General features: G+C 39.5%; 1 protein-coding gene and 1 non-coding gene across 9 annotated transcripts in view; one reads left to right on the top strand and one right to left on the bottom strand.

Annotated features, from left to right (window-relative positions):
• NCKAP5 (NCK associated protein 5) overlaps window positions 1–12,245 on the top strand; it is a 996,626-nt gene that overhangs the window by 329,240 nt on the left and 655,141 nt on the right. The window lies entirely within an intron of this gene.
• On the bottom strand, window positions 11,420–11,525 carry LOC129032213 (U6 spliceosomal RNA). Its single transcript, XR_008501237.1, has one exon. It is a non-coding gene; the product is annotated as a U6 spliceosomal RNA (small nuclear RNA).

The following is a 12,245-nucleotide window of genomic DNA, read 5'->3' as shown; positions in this document are numbered from 1 at the left end:
ATGCAAACTTGGGGAGGGCAGAAAGATCACACACAAGGCTGTCACTTCACACTTGGAGGGTTGTACAGCAGCCGGGCAAAGGCGCTCCTCACTTCCCAGACAGTGCGGCAGCCAGGCAGAGGTGCTCCTCACTTCCCAGACAATGGGGCGGCCAGGTAGAGGCGCTCCTCATTTCCCAGGTGGTGAAAATGGGGTATCTTTTAAAGGCTGTACCTTCAGAAATAGGGAGAGCTTAACAGGAGATATTTTGGGGCAATGATTCACACCTCTTTCTATAAAAGGTTGCCTCCTCCCCAGGGGCCCCTTAAAGGCTGAATCTCTGTCATTATTCTCTAAGGCATTGGTTCTCGAATGACGCACTGATGGCATAGTCACTGAAATCGATAGTTGGATGACCTCCAAATTCATATCTTCATATATCTTCGTCCCTGACTTCCTCTGACCTTTAGACTTTTGCATATCCTGCTACCTGCTTGACATCTCCACATGTCTGTCAATAATTCTAACCTAAAATGACCCAAACAGAGCTTTTGATTTTTCCTTTACGCAAACTTTTGCCTTGGTCTTCCCCATTGCATCTAATGGTGGTATATATTATCAGCAAAAGCTGACTAAGAGTCTTTCTCAAGATTGCCTTTGACTCCTCAATTATTCTCTTCACATCCAACCCATTGGTGACTTCAAGTAAGTGTACCTCACAAACGTATCCCAAATCTAAGCATTTCACATCAGTTCTACTTCTACCACTCTGCGTCAAGCCATTTGCACTTCTTGCCTACATGAATGCAAACCACTCCTAACTGGTCATCCTGTTTTCCCTTTTGCAGGGGGTACCTTTGCTGCAGTGCAGTGCAGTGCTTCCTCTGTGTTCGGTGCTGCCTTTGTGCTCACTATTCTCCCCCACTACCCTCTACTCCCTGCCTCGCATTTTAATTATTATTATTATTTTTTGAGACAAAATTTCACTTTGTTGCCCAGGCTGGAGTGCAGTGGCGCAATCTCAGCTCAGCACAACTTCTGCCTTCCAGGTTCAAGCAATTCTCCTGCCTCAGCCTTCCAAGTAGCTGGAATTACAGGCAGGCACCACTAGTGCCCAGCTAATTTTTGTATTTTTAGTAGAGACAGGGGTTTCACCATGTTGGTCAGGCTGTCTCGAACTCCTGACCTCAAGCAATCCACTCACCTCGGCCTCCCAGTGCTGGGATTACAGGCATGAGCCACTGCGACCGGCCACAGTTTTATTACTTCTTTTCTCTTTATTCGGGTCTCTGTTCAAATGTCACTAATCAAAGAATGACTGACACCTGCCTAAAAGATCCAACATTCCCTGCAGTCTCTGGCCCCTTACCCAACTTTGCTTCTTCACATCACATCCAAGGGTGAGCTGGGGCTGGCTCATACTGCTCCAGAGAGTTAACTGTACACATCTCTTTCCAACTCCTCATCCGGTGACATCACATTGTTAGACTGAAATTGTCCAGGGTGGGTGCACTTACACTATGGCAATAGCTACAAATCAGATCCTTCCGACTCCCAAGTTTGTTCAACATTTACACCACTGCTTATGGCAACATGAATTCAGATTTAAACTTGTATGTTTGGGTCTGACTCCCACAGTAGAATTTAAGCTCCATGAGTACAGGAAACTTAGGATGTCCTTTACGTATGATTACATCCTGTCTATGGCAGTATCTGGACATAGTTTGCATTCAATCAATATTTACTGGGTGGTAAATGGATGGATGGTTGAATGGATGGATGGATGCATGGATGGATGAAATTCAGATTTTGATAGTCCCAGCTCAGTTTTAGACATAAAAAATAAAATTTTTCAAAGAGTAGAATTTTTTTTTATTTTATTTTTGCCCTTTTGCATTTTCCTTATACTATCGGCCTCTGTGATAATCCTCTGCTCTGAGCACAGGTTTTCTTCTTTTTTTTTTAAACATGTTCAGATACATGTGTTTCTTTTTGTAGGCAATGTGTTTGTCATTTTTTGCTACTAACATGTTTCTTTCATGTATATGTGTACATTAAACCTATGTTTTTTTTTATATTCAAGATAACTATTAATCTGGAAAACATATGCAATGAATAGTATGCTGATACTACATCACATTGCATGATATGTTCAGTGACATAACATAAGTTCAATGTGCTGTCCCTTATGAGCACTGCCTAGCAGGATGCACTGTGCAAATTGTAACAAATGCAGTCATTAACATAGCATGTCCATCAGTGCACCACACAATCTGTGATGCATTGCCTTGGAGGATTTGTGTCTCTGATTTTCAATGAATAAGCCTTCACCTTTAGTATACCTTAGAAGGTGGGATCAAGCGAGTTGAGATCTGACCAGCCTGCAGCCCACTCTACACTACCTCCCATCTAGTTGCAGCAATCATCATCCACCTGTCCCTCACTGCTCTGACATAGAGAGATGTTGAACCATCCTGCAGGGACCATTCTGGTGACCTCCTAGCCTGTCAAGTGTGGGCACTAATTAATCACAACACCGTGAAATCTGTCAAGAAGTCCCTTGTGTTTTCAGACATTGCAGCCACTTGAACAAAGAACACAGTGACCTCTGGGTGCTTTTGTCTCTGAGCACATTAGAGAACCATTTTCCTAAAAGAGGAATACTTGGGAATGCAAGAGCTGAATGACTCCACCTTGCATATACACAGTGCAGATGGTGGCTGAAGGGGGTATTGTTAAGTGGTAGGCACAAAACTGCTAGGGACTTTCCAAAGAACAAAATACCTCTGGAAAAAAAACATACTAGTATAAGGACTGCTAAGGACAGCCATGCAAACTGCCCAGGCCTCTCTGACTCTGGCTCACCCAGCCTACTCTGAATGGGATGAAGATGATTTGCATGAAAAGGAGGAGTTGGGAGTAGCCTTGTCTCCTGCTGCCTTCTAACTGACCAGAAGCTTTTCCTACCCCTTTGTGTCCCTAAAGGCATCATTTGTCACAATATGGTCCATGGTCATCTGCATAAGATCATCTGCGATACTAGTTAAAATGCTGCTTCCTGGGTCCCACCCCAGACCTACTGCATCAAAATCTCAGTAAATCTTAGCTCCCTTCCCTCTCCCATTTCCTTTCCCTGAAGCCCTAAAGAATGTTTAGATCCCACTTTGGGAGGCCGAGGCAGGCGGATCACGAGGTCAGGAGATCGAGACCATCCTGGCTAACATGGTGAAACCCCATCTCTACTAAAAATACAAAAAAGTTAGCCAGGCGTGGTGGCAGGCACCTGTAGTCCCAGCTACTCGGGAGGCTGAGGCAGGAGAATAGCGTGAACCCAGGAGGCAGAGCTTGTAGTGAGCTGAGATCACGCCACTGCACTCCAGCCTGGGCAACAGAGTGAGACTCTCACTCAAAAAAAAAAAAAAAAAAGAATGTTTAGATCCTTTTTAAAATTCTATTCATTAGTCATGGCTTACAATTATTAGGTTGAACTTTATGAAATTGCTACTATGCAACCATGGTTAAGTGGCAAAAAATGGCAATTTAATGTGGTTCTTATATAACTTTAAAGTCCAGGCTCTGTCCCAGGTGCTGGAAATGTAAAGACAGGAAAGATAGGAGTTGACAATGCGGGTGGAGAGATATGGGTACAAAGATGGATAATCTAGCGTGGTTAAGTATGATGGGTGCTGTGCTACTTTACTTAACAGCTGGCAAATTTGGGAGGACATTTGAACACCAGTATTATGAAATATGGATAACCTTAAATTATATAGATACTTTCTCAGATAACAGACTGATAATAGATAAGAGAAGTTTGGTACTCACTGAGCTTGATATCAAGAAGAAATATGTACAGTAGAGTAATAATTTTCAGTGGTGTGGACCTGAGGATGGAGTGCATAAAGTATCAAAATTACCTGAAGGTCTTCTTTGAATTACGTATTTCTCTTCCCAATGGAGCATCGCTATATTCCTCTAAGAGAGCTCACTCCACCTTGTCCCCCTTAGAAACATTGCCTGAAGTAGTTCTTGTTAATGAGAGTAATTAGTCATGATGTTCAGGTGTGTGGGTACAAAAAAAATTCTGCTCACTTCCAGAATGACAAATCAAAGAAAGGTGCTGGGTCTGACCCAGTTGGTCATTTTTATGTTGCTATATTCTGACATCTTTATAGCTGTATATATACTCTAATAAGTGCTTTTTTTTCCCATGGGGTAAAAGAATGTGGTTGTAGGAGATAACAAAGAATCCATTTGATCTAATGGTCTTAGTGATTTCATTCATAGGTAAATGGAATTAATGGAATTGACAATGGTTAAAAAAAGTCATAGGTAAATATTATAATCTGATTGAAAAGATGTATGAACAGCTAGAGTGGTTTGTATGAAGCAGGTGACTAGAATAGTACCTAAGTAAAACCATTTTTGCAATGTTGCACGAGAAGTGTGGAAACAATATTACTTCTGAGGATGTGAGCTGGCTGCTGAGATAAGGAAGAAAACACAGTTGCAATAAGCATAAGAAACAGAATGCTTCAGTGATAGAATGTCTTGTTTTCCAAATGTACTTTTAAGATTTATATTCATCTCTTCATTCAAAAAAAATCACTGCTTACTCTTGTAGTAGGGACTTTTGCCATCTCTGAACTCTTATTACCTTTATTATTTAATGCCACTCAAGTTAGGTTCATCAAGGATTGTTGTTATAGGTCATTCATTACCTCATTCTTGGCTTGTCAACTTGTTTATAAGATCTTTACAGATAGATTGTGTATCTTACTCATCTCCTCTTTCTTATGCATTGTCAAGGGGTATCCAGAGCCATTGTTGTAAGTCAAAATAATAGAATATTATGGCAATTACAGAGGATCCAACTTAAGGCAAAATAAAGTCTTAATAAATATTTGTGGAATGGAAAGAGAGGAGGAAGAAAAGAAGGCTAAGTCTTCCAATGTTTGAAATACCATGTGTTCTTTTGGTAAAACTTAGTCTGGCCAGGGGAAAAGACCTTTGAGGGGAAATTAGTTCTCTGCACATTCTTCAAGATGAGGAGACCAAGAGCTGCTTTTCATTACTAAAATGAGAGCTAGAATTTATTATCCTCAATTTCAACAAAAAGTCATTTACCTCCAAGCTACAAAAAAATTGCTAGTCAACTCAAGGTAGTTGTGAATAACTTGCTACTGCTGTGATCTGATGTAATTCTTAAATGATTCCCTTTTGCCCCATGAAAAGCCATCCTTGATATGTATGGCAGCTAGTATAATTTTAAAAACATAATAATTTGCTGCCCAGCGTTCATATATTTTGATAACTCCAGTGAAGAGAGTGCCTGTAGGGCACAGGAGTGGAGGTTTGCTTTCTAACACCCAGAAGCTAAACCATGTGACTGTTAGCAACGCCCATTGGATTTGCTTCTGAAACCATATATGTAAAACCAAAGACCACACAATGGTTTCTAGAATTATAGCTGATATCTACTGACGTTCTTTTAAATTGTTTTCCATAAAATGTATGGCCTACTTACAGGATGGGACAGAAAGGGCAGATACCAGTGAAAGGTAGTTTGAAAAGAAAGTGAGATTAGTATTTCAAATGACTAGCTATTCTTCCCCAAAGTTAACATGCATAGCACTTTATCAGTTGTTAATTGCAAACTGAAGAATCACCTTGTCAAAAGACAGCCTATGTTTTCCATTCTGGCTCTAGATTTTCTTAATTATTTTTTCCCTATTGGTATCAAGGAGAAGGCCATCTGTCTTGGCAGAAATAAATTAATGGCTGCCATTGAGCATATTACAATGCTTGGTTAAAATATGGCTACTCCATCTCTGTTCCTGGCAGCTTAGCCCACTTGTTCAATTAGGTCCCTTTCACACCCATAAAGACTCTCAAATGTCAAAAGTCATGGAATTATTTCATCCTTGAAAGACCTTCAAAGACCAGAGCAACCTATACACTTTATATGCTTTATTACAAATAGCCTGGGGCCATGGATTCACAGCCCAGGGGACCTGTTTCATAGATTTTTTTTTTTTTTCCCAGTGACTTAGCCTTGTGTTTTTTTTAAAGATCGAAAGAGAAAAAGTTCCATAAACTTCTCATTATTTCTAGGAGATTCTATCTTCTGACACATTCATTTTTTAAAATGTACACAACTTCTCATTTCTCTCTATTGCTGAGAGACATAAGAAAGGAAAGAGAAACAAGGAAAATTGATAAATTCTCAATAATTTAGATTATATTAATTCTGTTGAAATTTCTTTGATTTTTCCCTGCACATAACTGATTATAAGGCAGGATCATAGAAATGGGAAAGTGACCTTGTATTTTATTTTTATTTTTATTTTTTTTGAGATGGAGTCTCACTCTGTCACATAGGCTGGAGTGCAGTGGCACGATCTTGGCTCACTGCAGCCTCCACCTTCCAGGTTCAAGCAATTCTCCTGCCTCAGCCTCCCGAGTACCTGGGATTACAGGTGACCACCACAACGCCCAGCTAATTTTTGTATTTTTTTTTTTTTTTTGTAGAGATAGGGTTTCGCCATGTTGCCTAGGCTGGTCTCAAACTTCTGACCTCAAGTGATCTGCCCACCTCAACCTCCCAAAGTGCTAGGATTACAGGCATCAGCCACCATGCCTGGCCATGGCCTTGTATTTTAAAGAAAGCATGTATGTCATAGCACATTCTCTTGGAAAGAGAAAATAAATCTTTTCGGACTAAAACAGAAAATACTTGGTAGTTTTAGTCTTGATAACACCATATAACATGCCTCCTGCCTTAGCAAATCAGCTATGCCTGTCTTCTTATGAACCAAAAAAGAACCTGATACTCATTGTATTATTTTTGCTGGAATGCTGTGAGAAGAATTGATTAATGATGGTGCAATAGGATTTAATCTTTCAGAACGAAGGCTGCACTATAAGATGGGGGTGCATGATTCAGGTTCCTAGTATGTGAGTAAAGACCTTAGGCTCTGAATGCTTACTTACTACATTCTGTTACTAAGAATTAGAATGCAATGACAGAATCATTCGTGTACATTTAGAACTGGTGTGTTTTTATAGGAACTCTATATCTTTGAACATTTGTTGGGAGCCTTAGAGAATAGCATGTTGCTATTACTCTATAGATAGAATTTCACTCCACTGCTTCACAGCATTAAAAACCAAATGTCTGTGATGGCAACTTGCTATATTTTTTCTTAACCAAATTATTAAATTCAAATATTTGATTTCAACAAACAAAAAATGCAATAAACCCATATAATTCAGCTTATCCTTCAGTCATGCTCTTTAAATATTCCAAGAATCTATTACTTGCTAATATTAAAATCTAGAGTTTTTGAATGTTTGATTCAAATGTTTGTACTTGAAGGAATAAAACGTTTAGATATCTGAGTATAGCCCATATTATATACTGTTTATTAACTTTAGGGGCAAAATTGTTTAAACATATGCATTCCGTGCTACAGCATGAAATTCATCGTAAGAATGGTCCATTCTATCCAAGGAAGTTGATTATTGGTATAATGAGCATATTTGTTTGCTAGGGCTGCCATAATAAAGTACCACAGATTGAGTGGCTTAAAGAACAGAAATTCATTTTCTTACAATTCTGAAAGCTAGAAGGTTGAGATCAACATGTAGGCAGGATTGGCTTCTTCTGCAACCCCTCTCCTTAGCTGCAGATGGCCACCTTCTTGCTGTGTGTTCACATGGTCATCTTTCTGTGCATCCACTTATCTCTCTCTGGTAATGTCCTAATCTTTTCTTCTACAAGGATACCAGTCATATTGGAGTAGGGTCCACCCTAACCACCCTATTTGAACATAATTACCTCTTTAAAGATCCTATCTCCAAATATAAGCCCATTCTAAAGTACTGGGGGTAATGTATGAATTTTACCCTCTAATAATGAGGGAAATTCTTTCTATGTCAGTCTGATTAGAACTCATCCCTATAGCACAGACATTTAGCAGAGCATTAATGCAGCACACAAGTTTGGTACATACTTCTTTAAGCCTGCATCTCAAGTTGTCCTGAATTTGGAGCATAAAGGACATGAGAAATCTCAAGCCAACGAGGACTCCAAGGCCAGAAAAGTTTACAGGAAGTTCAAGAAGTTCAGCTACACAATAGCAGCAGCTGGATTTAAACCCAGGCATGCTGAGTGTGGGTCCATATACTATGTGAAAAATTAAAATTGTCCTACTGGCATATTAATAATTTGGGTTCTTTATGATGATAAATTGAGGAAGAGTGGGGGATCAGAAAACAAATTGAAAAGAGGCCTGAGTTCTAGCTATGGCCACAGGAAGTCTGTTGATCTATGACCAAGCCCCTAAAGGATCTGACAATGTTCGTTGTTTGGTATTTATTATAAAAATGTCACTTATGTCTCTCTAATAGACACCTAGGATCATGGGGGCAAAACAGGGTGACAGTATTTAACGAGTGCCCCTTCTGCTCCTGTGGCAGTGAGACCCAGTAGGGATATACCTCTGCCAAACAGAAGCCTGCTCCCTGTCACTTTTGGAGATGAAATCAACTTTATCAGCCACCCATGTAGCAAAAAGAGAAACTCTTAACCTAAAGAGCATAACCCTTCATTTTACAAATGAGCTGTTTCAGACTCAGATAGGGAATGTATTCAAAATTTCCCATTTTCTTATTAGCGGAGCTGGAATTGAGACTATCATCTTGTTTTATTTTACCAAATTTGGTTCTTCCTTTCATTTCACCTCATAATTCCAGTAATATATATGAAAATATTGTTTGTGTTTTTGCTTCTAAATGCAACTTCAACCTGTGGTTTCCTGCATCTTCCTCTACAATTCATCATCACCTAAAAACCAGGTGAAGGCATTAACTTTCTTGTGAAACATTTACCAAGACATTTGTGCCAAAGGGCAAAATCATCATGAAGCTCAATCCTTGTGCTGAAATGTATTCACTTCAGCTGTTTGCACTTGGCCTGGTTAAAGGAAAGGAAAAGCATGGCCTTGTGAACCTGCAAACTGGGATTGATTCCCAACTTAGCTGCTTACTTGGTGTGCGATCACAAATTAAATTCCTAGTCTGTTTGCTTCCTTATATGTAAGAGTAATAATAATAGTAATTACCTAGCCAGATAACCATAAGGAATAGAAAAAACTCACATGTCAGGAGTTTAACACCAGGCACACTCAAGACAGTTGGTAAATGGTACCTGTCTTTCCTCTGCTTTTCTGTTGGGGCTCTAACAAATAATGGCTATTTCAGTGGACAGAAGGTGTGATTTTCCACCCTCTGTACTGATTGAAGGCCCACACCTCTTAATTCTTGGAACTTCAGATACTTGAGACTCTGTAAAATGAAAAACTTACCCTACCTAGTTCTGACAGATACAGTAATCAGCAGTGTGTTCTCAAGAGCAAGATGCCTTGAGCAACAACAAATACTACATAAAGTGTCAAATAGGAAGCCTGACTAGCCATTCATTTTGTTTATAAAATTTATGTCCCAATTTTCACACTCTGATTAGCATATAAAATCAATTTTTGGAAATGAAATAGAAAATAAAATATCAGTTCTAATTACTTCACTTAGCAAAGCAATTCTTAAAGATGGCAATAATTTTCATAATAGGCAATTGATTATCATAGTAATGTGAGCAGTGAATAATTATTTGAACTCAGCTTTTAATGGATCTTTTAATGGCAACATAGAATATGCAAAAGTAAAGATATGTATGCACAATCAATATATCATCAGGCACAAATTTTTATTTAACTTTTTTGTGGTTCTTTAGTCTATACATTTTTTATAGAACAAGTGGTGGATTTAAAATGAAGGGGATTTACAGTGCAGGTAAAGTACATAAAGGATTAAGGGGATTTGTGTGATTGCTGACTTCTAGCTCTCTCTATACATGAATGATAATACCCAAAATTTTTGCTTGCAGTTATCCAACTAAAGGAAAGCAAAAGGTACACCCAGCCCAGCTAAAGCACCCAGTTAATAGTCAAATAAGAATTACTAGCAATCTAATAATTCAGATTTGGCTTATATTTCTGTTGTCAAGTGTAGCAATTTGCTTGTTTCAAGTCAATTTTTTTGCTTTGATTAAGAGTGAGAGGGGTAAGAAACTATAACACAGTGATTATGGCTCAGAAAGTAGATTGCCTACATTTGTATCCCAATACCACTGAGACATTCCATGGATACCAGGAAGGGTTGGGCAGGTTATTTTACTGCTCCATGTCTAGATTTGGGCACTTAAACAATGGGAATGACAACATGCTTGCACCATTGGGCCGTGTGAAACTTAAGACATTTTATGCAAAACACTTAGCACAATGAATATCACACAATTGGTACTCAGCAAATGTGTGTCATTATTATAGAAGGTAGTGAATGACCTCAAGTAAATGGACCTGTGTTTGGCTTTCTATTCTTTTTGATTCACAGTAGAGACCCAGCTCAGCCACATGCTGTAAAGGAGCTGACCTGATCCTTCTTACCAAGATAAAAAAATCTAACATCAATCAGTTCACTGTTGTCTGCACTGCAGCAGTGTGAGGGGCACCCCAATTCAGGAATTTTGCTAATTATTTTCTGGCAAGGCATCTGCTGCTCCACATGCTTCATTACTGCGATTGCACCTTTAAAACGGGCAGCAGCCTCCTTCAAGGGGTAGTTATGACTGGAGAACAGCTTGATAACCAAGCCCAATCTACATATACTCAATAAAAGGAAATTCTTTTTATATGCAAATACGGAGAAATGGTCAAAGGTAGTCCTGAGGGACAGAAGGAGCATGAACCTGGGAGCTGGACAGTCATGGTCTTGAATCTCCACTTTGCCACTGGCCACCTATGAAATGTTAGACAACATATTCAACTCGCGTGATCAATAGCTTTTAAAATCTCGGTGATAATATCTATTTGCTGGGAAGTTTCAAATAAGATTATGAACATAAAAGTGCCCAAGCTAGCATCTGTCGCATGGCATGCCCTCCATGACAGATACTTCACCCTCACTGTGAGCACTTCCAATTCAGCTTTCAAAAGAAATGTCTAATACGATAGTGCCAGCTTTATATGTATTCATTCAGATGATCCTCTTAAAAGCCCTATGAAACAGGAATCATTATTATCCCCATTTTACAGATGAGAAACCTGAGACACAAAGTGACTGAAAGACTTGGTCAAGGTCTAAACGACCATTAAGTCGCAGAGCCACACTTTGAATCCAAGCAGGATGGCTCCAGTGTCCACACACATAACCATTGAAATAAACCATCTCTTGACAGATTATTAATGGCCTTCTTCTCTTGCCTTTTCTTCTGATAGCAAATTGAGTCCCTCCTATAGCCCTTATCACAGTGCCTTCTACTAAATCTGTGTATGCACATAGGAGGTTGCAAAGTCCTCCCTTGTGTCTTTGATTTTTTCCCTTCTATATGGAGTGCTTCATAAACTTGGGTTTCATCCTTTCACAGGGCCATCCGAATCTTCTCTGTAGCATTCCAGTTTTAGTACATGTGCTGCTGAAACAAGCACCGTCCTTGTGTGTTAATCACTGTCATTTGCACACAACACTCAGTGCAGTCCCTCACTGTGTAGGTGAGCAAAATCAACATAATATAATTGGCAAAGGAGATTTGAGAAGTTTTCTCTTGCATGGTGTTCAGCAATGCAGTCTGATTGGCTCTAAGGACTTAGATATGGTTATGGAAACTGTTGAAAGTAAGTAGGAAGATGCTAGATTGTCACCACTCTCAATTCTACTAGTAATTCAGTGGTGGCTGACAAGGTGACAGAGTGTGGCTAATGTGGATAGTAGCGGTAGAAATGTAGGACCATTGAGTCTTTCTGTGTGACTTCACTTCCACACTCTATTTGTTGAGCTCGTCAAGGCCATGGCTTTTCCTCGTCATGGAAGAAAGCAGAGAGCATTAACACTCATTGCTAATGCATTAAAGGCCCCAAGCCAGGCTTCAAACCCAGACCCCAGTGACTCCGTAGCCTTTCCTCTTCCGAGGTATTATACCCTCTGCTGACTAATGACCTCTTCAGACTTCAGGCCCTGGGATTTATCTAAAAAAGAGGGAGAAAAGTACCTAAACATTATCATCCCCTGCTTTTTTGCCTGGAGCAAAAAAGAATTAACTTCCGATCTCCTATGAAACTCTAGGAGCTGCTAGTCAGAGTAACAGAAAGCGCACTTCTGAACTAATTCTGGGAAGACTTAATTTGTGGAGGCTTTATATTCATCCTGCC

The sequence above is a fragment of the Pongo pygmaeus genome, chromosome 11 (assembly GCF_028885625.2).
Source record: "Pongo pygmaeus isolate AG05252 chromosome 11, NHGRI_mPonPyg2-v2.0_pri, whole genome shotgun sequence".
NCBI lineage: Eukaryota > Metazoa > Chordata > Mammalia > Primates > Hominidae > Pongo > Pongo pygmaeus.
Note: the sequence above shows the minus strand (reverse complement) of the source record. Positions and strands in the feature narration are given on the sequence as shown.